Here is an 18,018-nt window from a genome sequence, read left to right on the forward strand (position 1 = left end):
TTTATGATGAAGGTATGAATTATTTGTTTGCTTTATATTGTCATGTTGATGACCCTATTCATTTCGAAGATGCTGTTAAGGATAGGAAATGGGTAGAAGCTATGGATGAGGAGATCAATGCCATAGAGAGAAATAAGGCATGGTATTTAGTTGAACTACCAAAAGGAAAAGAAGTCATTGGAGTTAAATGGGTCTATAAGACCAAGAGTAATGCTGAAGGCAAAATAGAAAGACACAAGGCAAGATTGGTTGTCAAGGGATACAAGCAGTAGTATGGGAGAGACTATGAGGAAACTTTCGCACCGGTTGCTAGAATGGAAACCGTGAGAGTAGTGTTGTCAATAGCAGCACAGAACAAGTGGAAAATTTACCAAATGGACGTGAAGTCAGCATTCCTAAATGGAGTGTTAATGGAAGAGGTTTACATTGAACAACCTCCAGGCTATGAAAAGAAAGGCCGAGAGCACAAAGTGTGCAGATTGAAGAAAGCTCTTTATGGGCTGAAGCAAGCACCAAGAGTGTGGTGCAGTAGGATAGACTCCTATCTATTGGAAAATGGATTTGAAAAGTGTGAGGGAGAACCCACCCTCTACATCAAAGAAAAGGTTGGTAAAATACTAATTGTTGTGTTATATGTTGATGATGTTATTTTCACAGGTAATGATGAATATCTCATTGAAAATTTCAAAGCAGTCATGAAAGAGGAATTTGAAATGACTAAAATGGGTTTGATGAGATACTTCTTAGGAATAGAAGTAGATCAAAATGAAAATGGGATTTTTATCTCACAAGAGAAATATGTTAATGAAGTATTGGAAAGATTTAACATGCAGGAGAGCAAGACAACAATCACTCCCATAGTGATGGGATTAAAACTCAGCAAAGAGGACAACAGCAAGGATTTTGATTCTAGTTTGTACAAGAGCATAGTTGGTAGCCTCATGTATTTGACTGCAACTAGGCCGGATATAATGTATGTTGTTAGTTTAATTTCCAGATTCATGGAGAGGCCAAAGGAAGCACATTGGCAGACAGCAAAAAGGATTTTGAGGTATGTTAAAGGTACTAAAAGGTTTGACATTTTATATACTACTTCAGAATGTTCAGATTTAATTGGATATACTGATAGTGATTGGGCTGGAAGTGTAGATGATCGGAAAAGAACATCCAGTTATGTCTTTCACATGGGTTCAGGAGCCATTTCATGGGCTTCTAAGAAACAACCTATTGTAGCATTGTCTACAATAGAGGCAGAATATGTGGCAGCTACAACAATAGCATGTCAAGAAGTTTGGATGAGAAGGATGTTGAGGAGTTTGTGCCAAGAACAAAGAAAATGAACTGTAATTTTTTGTGACAATAGCTCAGCTATTACATTGTCCAAGAATGTTGTGTTTCATAAGAGAACGAAACACATTGACACAAAGTTTCACTACATCATAGCATTTGTGAACAATGGTGAAATTGTTTTACAACATTGCAGAACTCAGGAGCAGGTTGCAGACATTCTAACCAAACCATTGGGACAGAAAAGTTTTGAATTTTTGAGGAAATGTCTGGGTATGACTGATAACCCAGCAATTGAAATTAAAGGGGAGTGTTGAAATTATAATTTGCAACTGCCGCGTATTAATTCTAGAAAACCACCATGGTTTTCCCCGCACCACCTTTCACGCAGCGTGGTATTTCGTGGGGAGGCTTCGATCACACCGACCAGCCGACGCGTGTCCACAGTACGGTTTCAAAACCACTCATTCCCCGGCCGGTAAATTTCGTTTGGTTCAATTGAGCAATAACCGTTCGATTAAAATGAAGGCTTGAAACTGTTGATTGAAGTCAAAGATGCATACAGGCTTGAATATGGAGTTGGCGTGAAAGTTTTTGTTTGATCGCCAGCCTTTTTCAGAAAAGTAATTAATGAATTTACTATGGTCGTAGATTGTAGGTAAAAGACATTAATTTTAATGTTTTTTATTTTTACGGAAGTATGGGAATAAGTCAACATATTTTGTTATGTTTTTTTTGGTTTTGTGCATATGTAATGTTCATTTTCTTTGTGAAAAAAAAAGGAGTGAACCACACAACAGCATGTGAGTAAAAACCATTACACAGCAGTGTAACATTTTGTATGCAGAGGCAGATTGTTTCTTAATATGCAGCAGCATGAAGCTTGTTTGGGTGTTCGTTGAAAACGAAGTGTAACACACAACAGTACGAATGTATTGTAATTTTTTTTTTTTTTGTTGGGCATATGAAATGAAACTCGCAGCAGAGCATATGTAAGAGATTTATTTTACAACAGTAAATCCATGTAATTTTTTTTATTTACAGCAGTAAATGTAAAATAAATTTTTACACACACTAGTGTAAAATTTCTAAAAAAAGACAGAGTAATTTTTTTTAAGTTCTTGGTGAATCCCTCTGTTAAGAGGATGAAGTTTGTATCGGGCAATTTATTAATGAATATAAAGTTTTCATGTGTGTGAAAAACTCTGAGCTTCTCCAGGAATCTATTTTAAACTTCACTGTGTTAAAGATCCTATGGCAGAAACAGAGTATTACTCTCTGTTCAGTGATTTTGTTTTGGAATTTACCAAAAATTTCCCAACAATTTTTGTGGCATGCAGATATCATATATTTACAGAGTACTTTTGCAGTGTATGGGTGGTGATAAAATTGTAGCCATTTGTCAAGGGATTAGTGATAGAAGGGAAGCGTGGCATCCCTTGGAACGTAGTTATGAAATCAGTTGTATTGGCATCATGTCAACAAATTTCTAGGCGTATGTCTTTTGCTAGAGGCCGACAATTGCGGAGCTCTCGTTTCATTTGTTGTAATTTCATGTAATGTGGGGCGATTTTGCTTGTGGGAATACAAACAAAGAAACCCAGAGTGCTACTGTTTAGTGGTGGAGCAGCATGAAATAAACCCTTCAATTTTCAGGGATTTCTCCCTAAAAATATGTGCATTTAAGTCCTGACATCTTATTTTACACTTGAAAGAATAATACCCAATTCCACTACAGAGAGGTATCTACAAGATATGTGGAGGTGCTGAGCAGTTTAATCCAGGGTGGTGTACGAAAGTAGAGAAGATGGTTTTGATGAAGAAATGTATTCCTAATTCTGCTGAGGAGGCATACCCTGTATTGTGTTGCATGCCCTGTGAGGGCTGTTTGAAGAGATGTTATAAAAGAAGAGCTTAGGACGAGCTAAAGTCTCTTAGAGTTTGTAGCTGCAGTCTGCGTGAAGAGAGTTAAGATTTGTTTCTTTGTAGGCATATATGGAACCGTCGCTACGTGTGTGACTCGGCTCCAGCCTCTTCATACATTCATTCCAGTTTTCTATATATTTTCTCAGTGCTCAAAATTTCTTGTGACAATGTTATTTCTGATCTTCGAAGCCAAGCCATCTTTGATAGAGAAATATGTGTATTTTGATACTTGTGGAGGCAGTGGATGCACTTAGGTTTTTACTTAGGTGTTCTGGTTCTTTGAAGCATATTCAACAGACTTAATAGTAACATCTACTTTGTCATTGAAGAAAAAAATGAATAGAGCCCTGATAGTACTCAATATAATAATGTTATTGTATTCTCTAGATGACATGAGTATCATTGTTCGTGCTCCTATGAGTTAGGGCGCTCGATGATGCCAGCGACATCTTACTAGTTTAGTGTGTTATCGGTGCTATGTATTTGTCCCTGAGATTGAATATATCGCATCTAATATGATAAGGTTAATCCAACCATAGATGCACCAAAATCAGAAGTGAAAATGTGTTTTCATCTATTAGGAGACAATGTGAAGATTCTGCCTTACAGGGCACATATTAAAAATCATATTTTTCTTTTGAGGGCGATATGGAAGATGGCCTCATGCAATTAGGAAATTATCTATAAGATAGAGGAAAGATAACAATCATGGGTTGCAAAGTAAGCCTGAAGAAGATTAAGAAAATGAATCAAAACAAAGAGACAGAGATTGTTGCCATGTTCATAGAGGTTCAGGTCACACCCAAGGAACTAAGAAGTTTAGCACAAGATGAAGAAGAGATCGAGGTTGATTTGTATAGCTTTGATTTTCTACCACCTCCTAAGTTTACTCGTAAATATTTTGATTTTTGGGTTATCAAAATGCTAACTTTCGTTCGAGCTAAAGAGTTAATTGAGTATCACTCTAATAACCCATATGATGAAGTATGTGATGCTTTAGCATTGAATTTTATAAAATAGGGATTGGATGAGATTTTTTTTACAAGATAGCAAAATCTACAACTTCCAAGGAAGAATGGAAGATCCTAGAAGTAGAATTTGGTGCAAAGGGGAGTAATCTAGTCGAAGATAATAGTAATTTTCAGCCTATTGTAGCAGTGCTTGAAGAGGAAAATGAAGATGGATCTCTCAGAGCAGACTAGAAATAGATCAAGAGTTTGGTGAATCTCACTTGAAAGTGGATCACGATGTTGATGGTGTGTTACTAGCAGGAGATGGTTTTTGCATAGATAATGTTACCAATGGAGAAGAGACTGATTCAATGGATCCAACAATTGAAATTGTTGATATTAACTTTGCTAAAGAACAATTCACTAGCGATAAGTGCTTGCAAATGATGTAGTAATAATTCCTTATTGATATGTTGTTATTTGGTGAGCGAAATCCGCTTGTGTCTAGAAACCAACTGGAAAATAAATTGTTTGTGGAAGTAGAGGTGAAGAATCAAGATTATGAGGCATTCACAGAGTTAAAGAGGAAGAAAAAAAGAAATCTCTCATTCCAGAGAAGAATGAAGAGAACCAATATGTTTATGAAGATATTTTTTTTATATAAACTTAACATTGATTTTGTGTGTGCGGATGTTAGAAGAAATCAAGATAAAACAACAAAATTTGAAGAAGAATTAAAGTTCCTTGAAGCATGTCTTGAAACACCATGTGTTGATGATGTTTGCATAGAAGTTGCAACAATGAATGTTGAAGACAACAAGAACAATGTTGAAAATGAAAATGTCAATGAAATTTTCATGTATTGGAGTCGTGAAGAGATAAAATTCTATTATGAACTTATGTTGCAACAAATTGATAATTAGAAGATTGATTCTGAAGAAAAACTATAGAAGATGACAAGTAGAAGCAATCCACATACAAACATATTTTTAAAGAAGTAGATGACAACTATGGACAAACTGAAATGATTTTATATGTTTTCAAGATAAACAAAGATATCGTGATGGAAGAGCTCCAACATCAAATGAAGAAACTAAAATTTGGAGCATAGAACAAAAGGACAAAGCTAAAGCAGTTCAAAGGATACATGACGTGGAAGAAAAGGAAAAAGAAATCTAGCTAAGGAGCTCATGTCAAAGTTTTTTAGTCACTGTAAGCCTAGCTAAAACTTATACCAGCCGACATGTTTAAGTTATGTTGAGTCAAAATTATGTTGTTGGTGGTAATTAAGGGGGAGTGTAATTACTCCACCATAACCATATCAATCTCAAAAGACAATCAACCAACTTGGTGTTTGTATAAATTGAGTTTATGATAGATAAAAATATGCATAGTCCTAATTAACGGTGAGAATTGTAAGCAGTGGTAGCTGCTTTGACTTTTGGTTGTTCTATGAATTCATGTTAACGTTTTTTTGTTTAATTGAACAACCGTAGCTGTATTTTGTGTGTTGCTCTCTACATTTTTAGCTGTGTGAGTTTTTCTCCGTTGTGTACTTTCAACATGGCAAACTCTATTTGGATTTTCATATTCAATGTTTAGGTATTCGATGCAATGGACCTATGAGTCGTGCATGAGATCTTAATCTTGTGATTCTTGGGGCTTTGACCATTGTTGAGATTTCGATGTAAAACTTTCAGGAAAAAAATAGACGAATATGATTCAAATCGTAAGTTGTAAAGAAAAATGGGATTTAAATGCATTGATAAATAAAGTTCATTCTGTAGTAAAAGTCCCGGTTCAAGGCTTTTAGGTTGTCAATCTTGCTCATCCTATTATTAGATATTACAAGTTGATAATATTAATGTGTCTATGTACATGTATTAATATCAAAAAGAATTATAATAATTATTAATACTATAGTGTATATATTTTAGTATATATTAGTTATTTGTATTAAATTCGAAGAGTAAAATTATATTTCAAATTGAATGGTTAAATAAATTTAATTTTTTCTATATAACTATAAAATAACTATTTTATAACCTATTAATTATAAAATATTTATCAATATCATTTTCACAGCATAATTTTTTAATTAAATATTTATCAATATCATTTTCACAGCATAATTTTTTAATTAAGTAATTATAAACAATTTCAATTATATTACCAAATTTACAGATTGCTATAAAATACTTATTTAGAAATATTATTTAAAATATTGAACTTACAAAGTTGAACAAAATATTATGACATCTAAATTTGCTTCACTCACTAAAAGAGGTAATCATGCCTTCATGTTTCTTTATTTTTCATAAACTACAATTCAATTTACTTTCTACTATTTTTGAAAACATCAAAATTTCCAATATTTTTACACAAAATAAATATCTATCATAATTTTTTTTATATGATTCGAAATAGAGAATTTAAAAAAAAGAAAAATTATAGGATTCAAAGTAAGAAATTTTAAAAATTTTCTTCCGCAACCAGCTATCTCTATATCTGGATGTTGAGATGTTTGGTACTTGATACTAAAAAAGCGGATAGGATCACTTGAGTGGACTATTTGCCCCGGAAACCACAAAAATCAAATCGAAGCACCAAATTCACTTAAATGTTTTAATGCATGTTTATATGCAGGGAACGGATTGATTAGCAAATCATAAAATAAAAAATAAAAATTACTTTCAAATAGCATGGAATCATCAGTAAATCATTCATAAAAAAAACCTTTCAAATAGGATGGAATCATCAGTAAATCAAAATTCAATGTAAAATTATGATCAATGTTCGAAGAAATCAGGAGATGTTTTGTTTCTAAGCTTTGGATGCGCAATCACGACTTAACTTTTGATCCCTGCTACCTGCGAATGGCGGAAAAGGAACAGACACAACCAGAGCAGTTTAATCGAATCATTCATAATTATTCCAAAGTGACTATATCTGATAAAAGTTTTAAGAACCCATTTTATTAATAAAGCCAAGATACCATGAAGAAACATGGTCTATGCTTTCACATGAATGGAAAGCAAACTATTATAAGTAGAAACTAACTAAACTAGGTCCGGAACTTCTGCAATTAGAATTGGCAATTGTCTACATCAAACATTCCCTGACAGCTGAGTGGAAGAGCTGGAGATAGCTTTATGCGAATTTTCCACATATATCCTGAGATGTCTTAGCCCATATACAACCGGGTCTCAGGAATGGAGAACGATATAACTCCTGATGCCAGCAATCAATCAATAAGAAAAGGAGTAAGTAAGAGGCATTAACACCATGGCCATGAAAGCAGGGATCACTTCCTTCATGTTCTCTCACTCGATATCCACAACTGCCTTCGTCATCATCACACCCACGACAATGAGGGGAGGCCCAACGGCCCAAGGTGGGATGGCTGCTAGAAGAGGAGTGAAAAACAGTGCCAGAAAGAAATAAAATCCCACACTCACTACTCTCAATCCCGTTCGACCTCCCTCCCGAATACCGGTCAAGGACTCTATAAACATTGTCACAAGAGACGTCCCAAGAGCTGACCCAAGAACAATGGCAGCCGCATCGCTCATTTACTCAAAATATTGTTGAAAACGTAATTTCAACTGCACAATAGTTGAGCCGTGCAGCAGTATTAAGACAATAACCGTGCGCTTCACCAAGGATTGGGGCACAAAACATCACCGATGAGCGATCGCCGATATCGCATCAGCGAGTCGCAATGGAGGACTTACAAAAAGGTTTGGGCTTTTATATTTTGCGATGAGCGATCGCCGATATCGCATCGGCATTTCGCTATCGGGATAGCCAAGGGTACGGGTCTTTACATATGACATGCATCTAACCCGATGGGATGGACCCGATAGCGTTATAAATAATTTCTGATAAATTTTCAGGTCAGTGCTAAGGTCGTTTTCAATGGTTTTGGCGCATTCTCGCTATATAACGAAATATAAGGAAATACAAAGGAAGCCTTGGCGGGTTCCGATAGCGATGAGTCCCGGACTCGATGAGGCGAACCCGATAGAGAAGATATATATGTGTGGACCTTTGGTATTCAAAATAGTGAGGTGGGCGATATTGTTCAGTGGCACGAAGCTGGTTAAAGCATGGAGCAGTACAACAATAGGCGACTGCATTCAATACACAGTATGGCCAAAAAGGAAGCAGGTTGCGATCCAACTCTTGCACATTGAATTCTCAGCTACCGCAGTTAAAGTGCAGCTCAACCAAGGATGAGAAGGACAGCCTCGAGCAGTTCACAGCATGGGACACCATTTTTGTTCATTAAAAAATCATTCAGATTTTGTATGTAAGTTTTTTTTGTGATGTGTGGTTGTCTGTTGAGAGAGTGAAGGTAGGAGCGCATGTGAATGAAATTTTGTTGTTGAACATGAATGTAATACGCAGCAGCGTGGTATACAATGTAATGGGAAAGGAATGAATAGAGTAACACTGTGCATTTTTTTTTGTGAAATCCCTCCGTGAGAGAGGAAGACTCTTTTGTAATACCAGTTTTATTAATGAATAGAAATATGTTGGTGTGTGAAAACTCTGTCCTCTGCAAATAAATTTTTAGCCTTCCGCTGTGTTAAGATCCTATGTGAAAAAAAGAGCATTGTTCTCTGTATTCAGTTTATTTTGTTTTTGGGATTTTAACAGAAAAATCCCCAACAGTGGTATCGGAGCTAGTCCAGGCTCTGTGAAGGTGTCAAAGAAGCTGAAGGAAGGATTCTTACTGTAGCAGCTTCTCTAGCAACGTGAAGACTCAACAAAAGAATCAAGGTATTTTCCCAAGTTCGTTTTTTTTGTGTAGCTGTTGAAGACTGTCAGTAATTTCTAAATACAATCAAGTATTTGAAGCTTAGTTTAGAGTGCAAGAATGGCCAGCACCAGCACTAGTATGGGTATGCTTAAGAACCAGCTCCCACAGTTTAATGGGAAAAACTTTGACTATTGGACAATAACCATGAGAGCCCTGTTTGTCTCACAAGACTTATGGGAAATAGTTGAAGATGGTTTTAAAGAACCAACAGATGAAAATGAGTTTAATAATCTAACTCAGGCAGAGAAAGATCTGTTGAAGAGCTACAAGAAGAAGGATTCAAAAGCCCTTGTATTTTTGTATCAAGCAGTGGACCAAAGTGTGTTTCCAAGGATAGCAGCAGCCAAGACATCCAAAGAAGCATGGCAAACTCTCAAGACAGCCTATCAAGGCATGGAGAGAGTGAAGACAGCAAAACTACAGTTTCTGAGGAAAGATTTTGAGAATCTGTGCATGAAGGAGTCAGACAATATTGACACATTCTTCACACATGTAATTGGTCTGGTCACACAGATAAGAACTCATGGAGAAATTCTTGAAGAAAGGAGGATTCTGGAGAAAATATTGATATTCTTACCCTCAAGGTTCCATGTGATTGTCACCACCCTAGAAGAAACAAAGGATCTCTCAAACTTCGCAATTGATGAACTTCATGCATCATTGATAACACATGAGCAGAGGTTGAGTAGAAATGAAAACTCATCTTTAGAACAAGCCTTCAAGACCCAGATGTCCTTTGGAAGAGGAAGAGGTCAAGGCAGAGGAAATAAGAGAGGAAGAGGTAGAAGCCAAAATAGAGGTGGAAGGAACAATCCAGCAAATGCTCAAGGAAGAGGCAGCAATCCAAATCAGAACCAAGGCCAAGGCAGCAGCCATCAAAGTGGACAACATCATGCTCAAGGACAAAGGTATGAAAAATCCAATGTCTAATGTTATTACTGTAAAAAATATGGGCATTATGCCAATGAATGTGGGAAGAAGCAACATGATATGAGTAATAGATCCAATGAAAATATTACTAGAGAAAATATCAGCCAAGATAATGTACTTTTAGCTTGTAATATGGTTGAAACAAACAGTGAAGACATATGGTTTCTAGATTCTGGTTGCAGTAACCATATGACAGGAAACATAGCTTTGTTTTTTGCTTTAGATCAGAGTGTGAAGTCACAAGTCACACTTGGGACTAATAGTAAAATTTCTGTTATGGGAAAAGGAGAGGTAAAAATACTTACAAAGAAAGGGGTAAAGAAAACCATAGCAGATGTCTATTATGTTCCTGGAATGAGATGTAACCTCTTGAGTATTGGACAGCTTGTTCAAAAGGGTTCAATGTTTTCTTTGTGAATGATGTATGCACCATCATGGATAGAGCACCCAACAAATGATGCATTGCTGAAGTGAAGATGACAAGGAACAGGATGTTCCCTCTCAGAATAAGGGCAGATTTGAAAAGCAAAGAAGTAATTGCAGCAGTTACCTAAGAGGCTTTCCAAAGCGTACCAAAAGATGAAAATTGGTTGTGGCACTTGAGATTTGGACATCTCAACTTTGGAGGACTTAACTTGTTGAGCAAAAAAGAGATGGTAAGAGGATTACTATTGATAGAGAAACCAGACAGCCTTTGTGAAGGTTGTATATTGGGGAAACAACATAGAGAAAGTTTTCCATCAGGGAAAAAAATAAGGGAAAAGGCACCCTTAGAGATTATCCACTCAGATTTATGTGGATCGATGCAAAATCCATCATTAGCAGGTAACCAATATTTTCTAACATTTATTGATGATATCACAAGAAAGACTTGGGTTTGTTTCTTGAAGAACAAAAGTGAAGTGTTTGAAAAATTTCGAAATTTCAAAGCACTTGTGGAAAATCAAAGTGCACTGCACATCAAAGTTTTCAGAACAGACAGAGGAGGTGAGTATATCTCCAAAGAATTCCTACGGTTTTGTAGAGAAAATGGAATACACAAACAGTTTACAGCAAGGTACACTCCGCAGCAAAATGGAGTTGTTGAAAGGAAGAATAGAACCATCATGGATATGGCGAGGAGCATGTTAAAGGCAAAGCATTTGCCAAATGATTATTGGGCTGAAGCTGTACACTGTGCCGTATATATCTTGAATAAGTGCCCAACAGAAGTAGTCATGAACAAAGTGCCAGAAGAAGCATGGAGTGGGAGAAAGCAAGGAGTCACCCACATGAAAGTTTTTGGGTGTGTGGCCTATGCACACATCCCAGATTAGCTAAGGAGGAAGTTGGACAGCAAAGGGGAGAAATGTATCTTCATTGGATACAATGAGGATTCCAAAGCTTACAGGTTGTATACCCCATCAACCAAGAAGTTTTTGGTGAGCAGAGATGTTCAATTCATTGAGGAGGAAGCTTGGGATGGAAGCATAGAGAAAACATTGAATGTTAAAAACTGTTTGTCTCATGATGAAGATGATGAGGAGATGGCTGAAATACATCCCCAAACAGCAGCACCAACACAAGGACAACAAGAGACACCCTTGAGGAGAAATGAGAGTGCTTCTCCAAGCACACCACAAGGAGGAAATTCAAGTGCATCTTCAAGCACTTGTACACCAAATGAAAGAGGTAAGAAGTTCATAAATTTAAGTGACATTTATGATGAAGGAATGAATTCCTTGTTTGCCTTGTATTGTCATGTTGATGACCCTATTCATTTCGAAGATAAAATTAAAGATAGGAAATGGATAGAAGCTATGGATGAGGAGATGAATGCCATAGAAAGAAACAAGGCATGGGATTTGGTTGAATTACCAAAAGGTAAAGAGGTCATTGGAGTCAAATGGGTCTAAAAGACCAAGAGTAATGCTGAAGGAAAAATATAAAGACACAAGGCAAGGCTGGTTGTCAAAGGATACAAACAATAGTATGGGAGAGACTTTGAGGAAACTTTCACACCGGTTGCTAGAATGGAAAACGTGAGAGCAGTGTTGTCCATAGCAGCTCAAAACAAGTGGAAAGTTTACCAGATGGACATGAAATCAACATTCCTAAATGGAGTGTTAATGGAAGAGGTTTACATTGAACAACCTCCAGGCTATGAGAAGAAAGGCCATGAGCACAAAGTGTGCAGATTGAAGAAAGCTCTTTATGGGCTGAAGAAAGCGCCAAGAAAATGGTACAGTAGGATAGATTCCTATCTACTGGAAAAAGAATTTGAGAAGTGTGAGGGAGAACCCACCCGCTACATCAAAGAAAATGATGGTAAAATTTTGATTGTTTTGTTGTATGTTGATGATGTTATTTTCATAGGCAATGATGTTTATTTTATTGAAAATTTCAAATCAGTCATGAAAGAAGAATTTGAAATGACTGACATGAGTTTGCTGAGATACTTCTTAGGAATAGAAGTAGATCAAAATGAAAATGGAATTTTTATCTCACAGGAAAAATATGTAAATGAAGTGTTGGGCAGATTTAACATGCAAGAGCGCAAGGCAGCAATCACTCCCACAGTAATGGGATTAAAACTCAGCAAAGAGGACAGCAGCAAGGATTTTGATCCTAGCTTGTATAAGAGCATAGTTGGCAGCCTTATGTATTTAACTGCAACTAGGCCTGATATAATGTTTTTTGTTAGTTTGATTTCCAGATTCATGGAGAGGCCAAAAGAGGCACATTGGCAGGCAGCAAAAAGAATTCTGAGGTATGTCAAAGGTACTAAAATGTTTGGAATTTTATATTCTACTTCAGAATGTTCAGATTTAGTTGGATACACTGATAGTGATTGGGCTGGAAGTGGAGATGGTCGGAAAAGCACATCCGGTTATGTGTTTCGCATGGGTTCAGGAGCCATTTCATGGGCTTCTAAGAAGTAGCTTATTGTAGCGTTATCTACAGCAGAGGCAGAATATGTGGCAGCTACAGCAGCAACATGTCAAGCAGTTTGGATGAGAAGGATGTTAAGGAGCTTTGGCCAAGAGCAAGCAAAATCAACAGTGATTTTCTGTGACAATAGCTCAACTATTGCATTATCAAAGAATTCAGTGTTTCATAAGAGAACAAAACACATCGACACAAGGTTCCATTACATCAGAGAATTGGTAAGCAGTGGAGAAATCACTTTACAACATTGCAGGACTCAGGAACAGGTTGCAGACATTTTGACAAAGCCATTGGATCAGAAAAGCTTTGAATTTTTGAGGAAGTGTTTGGGTATGACTGAATGCCCAGCAGTTGAAATTAAAGGGGAGTGTTGAAAATGTAATTTCAACTGCACAATAGTTGAGCCGTGCAGCAGCATTAAGACAATAACCGTGCGCTTCACCAAGGATCGGGGCACAAGACATCGCCGATGAGCGATCGCCGATATCGCATCGGCGAGTCGCAATGGAGGACTTACAAAGAGGTCTGGGCTTTTATATTTTGCGATGAGCGATCGCCGATATCGCATCGGCGGATATCGCATCAGAATTTCGCTATCGGGATAGCCAAGGGGACGGGGTCTTTACATATGACATGCATCCGACCTGATGGGACAAACCTGATAGCATTATAAATAATTTCTGATAAATTTTCAGATCCGCGCTAAGGCCGTTTTCAATGGTTTTTGGCGCATTCTCGTTATATAACGAAATATAAGGAAATACAAAGGAAGCCTTGGCGGGTGCCGATAGCGATGAGTCCTGGACCCGATGAGGCGGACCCGATAGAGAAGATATATATGTGTGGACCTTTGATATTCAAAATAGTGAGGTGGGCGATATTTTTCAATGGCGCGGAGCTGGTTAAAGCATGGAGCAGTACAACAGTAGGTGACTGCATTCAATACACAGTATGGCCGAGAAGGAAGCAGGTTGCGATCCAACTCTTGCACATTGAATTCTCAGCTACCACAGTTAAAGTGCAGCTCAGCCAAGGACGAGAAGGACAGCCTCGAGCATTTCGCAGCATGGGACACCATTTTTTCTCATTTAAAAAATCATTCAGATTTTGTATGTAAGTTTTTTTTGTGATGTGTGGTTGTCTGTTGAGAGAGTGAAGGTAGAAGCGCAGCAGCACATGTGAATGAAATCTTGTTGTTGAACATGAATGTAATACGCAGCAGCATAGTATACAATGTAATGGGAAAGGAATGAATAGAGTAGCACTGCGCATTTTTTTTGGTGAAATCCCTCCGTGAGAGAGGAAGACTCTTTTGTAATACCAGTTTTATTAATGAATAGAAATCTGTTGGTGTGTGAAAACTCTGTCCTCTGCAAATAAATTTTTAGCCTTCCGCTATGTTAAGATCCTGTGTGAAAAACAGAGCATTGTTCTCTATATTCAGTTTATTTTGTTTTTGGGATTTTAACAGAAAAATCCGCAACAAATATTGGCTTTCAAAATCACCTTTCTCATCCACAAATCCTGCAAATTTCCCCATGGAATATAGCGTTCCAGTTGTGTCCAACAAATCAACGTAGATAAATGTGACAAGAGCAACCCAGAGCTCATTTTCTCTAAAATCTGCTAAGCTGAACGCTCCTATAGTGCTTTCAATATTATGAACATCTGCGTCTTCTTAAGTATTCGAATGACTGGTTTCCTTGGGGAGTGCATGGAAAATAGGTCACCTGGGTACCTCTAATCCAAGACATGAAGGTCACGAAAAGAATCCCATAAATCATGCCTCCATTTGTTTCCTTCATCAAACAATAACTTATGATGACGAAGCCCGCTATTCCTAGCCACGAATTGGGGCTTTCCATGCGATGGCTGGTGCAGAGTATCTCAGCAGAAGCAGCTGCACCGGGGATTAGTACTAGGGTTCCATTCACTGTTCTAACCAAGGATAATTTTAGGGGCGAATGTTCGCCCTTTGGCGAAATTAATGGGTTTTAAATTTTTAGTGGGCGAATATTTTGTATCATAGTACATTTTTACAAATCACCTCAAATAGGCCACCTTATTTTAAGGGAGAGGGTAAAAAAGGTAAATTTATCCCTTGAAATTAGGACTTACAACCTTCCATTCGCCCATTTTCAAGAATAGGTTTTATTTAAGTGAATCCATTCGCCCATTTTCAAGAATAGGCTTTATTTAAGTGAATCCTATGGGCCAAATACCATATTTATAAAAGAGGTATGGTAAATTAATAAAAATATAAATAAATGAGAGGTATGGTAAATAAATAAAACATTTTTTATATTTACTCAATAAGTCACCTTATATACATGTAAGGGTGTAAACAAATAAAAATATAAGTAAAGTGGATGTATGGTAAATAAATAAAACTTTTTTTATATTTACTCCATAAGTCACCTTATATACATGTAAGGGTGTAAACAAATAAAAAAATAAGTAAAGTGGAGGTATGGTAAATAAATAAAACGTCTTTTTATACTTACTCAAAAGGTATGGTAAATAAATAAAAATAAAAATAAACTAGACTTATCGTAAATAAATAAAACCTCTTTTTATATTTAGTCCATAACCCTCGTTCTATTTATGAAGGCTCAAGAAAGCGGTTTTATTTAAGTGAATCCTATGGGCCAAATACCATATTTGTAAAAAAAGGTATGGTAAACTAATAACAATATAAATAAACGAGAGGTATGGTAAAAAAATAAAACATTTTTTTATATTTACTCCATAAGTCACCTTATATTTACGAACACTCAAAAAATGGGTTATATTTAGGTGAAACCTATGGCCAAAATACTATGGGACAAATACCATGGACTAGATTGTTATTAATACCATGCAAAAAACCATTATTAACCCTAATATTAGAATTAATAAAAACAAAAATGGCACATGGTATTGACCCATGGTATTCACCAAAATTGCACATGGTATTGACCCATGGTATTCACCTGGAATGTAGCTTATTTAAATGGGGGAATTAAACCAGCATGTAGCCTATGCTAAGATTCACTAGGAATTTACAAAGTTTTATTATTTAGTGAAAGACTTGCCAAGATCTTACAAGATTTTATAATTAAGTAAAATATTCGCCATGCCTGGTGAGAGATTCGCCAAAAAATTATATATACATATTATATTATTGATAAAATCGCCTTCCATTTTTCCTATATACCATGGAGATTCGCCCATTTATTATATTTATAAATTTAGGGGGGCTTCTTAAAATTTTCCCTGGTTCTAACAGGAGCCAACTGGCTCTTATATTGGCTGGGGTAGGGAGAGATTGTGAGAAGAGTTGAAGGACTGAAACCCACGACACCAATCCCTTGGTCGGATTGAAGGCCTATGAAGGCAAGAAACAGTCAGATGCCCACTGCAGATGACAAGCGAACGGGTCTCGGTATCATCTTTGCGAGGTTTGTTCTGAAACCAAAAGCTGAAATGATGAAAAGCAGAGAGCCCTCTACAAAGACAGCAGCAAGGGCACTTTTATATGAAACATTCCCCGAGGCATGGTACCCTAAATCATTGTAGGCGAAATAGGCGTTCGCTCCCATTCCTGGTGCAAGTGCCAAGGGCAGGTTTGCTAAGAGTCCCATTATGTGACATCCCATAAGGGACGAAACAGCTGTGGCCACTATGAGGTCTCTCTTAGTACGTTCTAAGCATTGTTCATAGCCTCGATTCAGTGTAGGAAACTTACAGTCAGGTCTAGCCTTCACTAACTTTAGTTCAGTAGGAGGATTTTCCTTGGAGCCCTTGAATGTACCATGGCAGTCAAGGGGAGACACGGCAGGAACATTGCATACCTCTGTGCAGTTGGCAACCGTGCAAGTTCCCCCAGAGTCAGTCAAAATACTCGAGTTGACTGCTAAAATATATGTCATGGCAAGGAAAGTAGCTGTTCCAGCCCAAACTTCTTTTGTGAAGCATGTCTTCCGAGATTCATGTTTGAAGTACCTTCCGATCCTACTATGGTTGATTCTATCATTCATTTTGGCCTCTGCGCGTTCCCATTGTCGCCATAAACTTGTGATAAATTTAAACATATTGACTAAACAAGTGAAATCTGTAACACAGAAGCTTCACAAAATGGTTAGTTGCTGATAAAATAAACTGAACCCTTTGTATTCGGGGCAGAAGCTTCAAAGAATTGTAAATGTGTTAGAAAACATACACAAATGAATCTAGCTACTAAAGGTTGAACACACAGCTTTGCAGAGAAAAAACACTAAAAGAAAATCGAAAGAACAAATGAATGATTCATTAGAAAATAGGTTACAATGCTCATGATATAGCATCACTGGGTGAAGATCCCAAGGTAATGCACCATAGTGGTGGTCAATGAGAAGACTCAACACCTACAACAAGTTCCAGAGAGAACTAGCCAGTTGCGGAGTGAAAGAAGGTGCAAATCAAGGAGTAAATCATGCAGAAGAACTAACCAGTTGCGGAGTTAAAGAAGGAGCAAATCAAGAAGTAAATCATGTAGAAGGAATATTGCATTTAGTCCCATGCTCTAACGAAGAGTCTGCATGTAGGTGTGTAGTAGTTCCAACACCCCCCCTAAACACCACTATGGGGAAAAATAGAAAATGGGCCTTGGCAACTAAGGCCAAAGGTCACCCAAAATACAGTGCAACTTGTACTAAAATTGAGGAAAGAGAGAAAACCTCATGGGAACCGAAAACCCCCTCAAAATAAAATGTAATCAAAAGAAAAGAGAAAGAAAAGACAGTTGCTAAGCAACTGTGTCCTTCACTCCAAGACGATTGCGCAGAGAGCGAAACTTCTGCCTAGTGAATATCTTGGTGAAGATGTCTGCTGTCTATTCTGCTGAAGGACAGAACTGCAAATCAATGACCCGATCATGTACTAAGTCTCTGATGTAGTGCATATGGATCTCTATGTACTTCTTTCACTGCCGCTATACTGGATCCCTGCAAAATTTGAGAGTGCTCTTGTTGTCACACCAAATGACAATTTGTTGTTGGATCTGGATGCCCAACTCAGTGAGGAAGTGTTGTAGCCACAGAGCCTGAATGGTGATGTTGAATACTCCTTCTTGCTCAAACAACCGATAGAGCCAGATCCCAGACTGACTAAATATCCGGAGGTGGAATTGCGATCAATGTTGTCTCCAGCCCA

The 18,018-nt window shown here is 37.2% G+C and overlaps 1 pseudogene; it reads right to left on the reverse strand.

Annotated features, from left to right (window-relative positions):
* Positions 1-7,369: 7,369 nt before the first annotated feature.
* LOC149207813 (adenine/guanine permease AZG1 pseudogene) lies at positions 7,370-16,919 on the reverse strand (annotated as a pseudogene).
* Between the last annotated feature and the right edge of the window lie 1,099 nt (positions 16,920-18,018).

Source organism: Pinus tabuliformis, chromosome 1_2 (assembly GCF_031772625.1).
Source record: "Pinus tabuliformis cultivar Carrire ecotype Pingquan chromosome 1_2, CPIR1, whole genome shotgun sequence".
NCBI classification, from domain to species: domain Eukaryota; kingdom Viridiplantae; phylum Streptophyta; class Pinopsida; order Pinales; family Pinaceae; genus Pinus; species Pinus tabuliformis.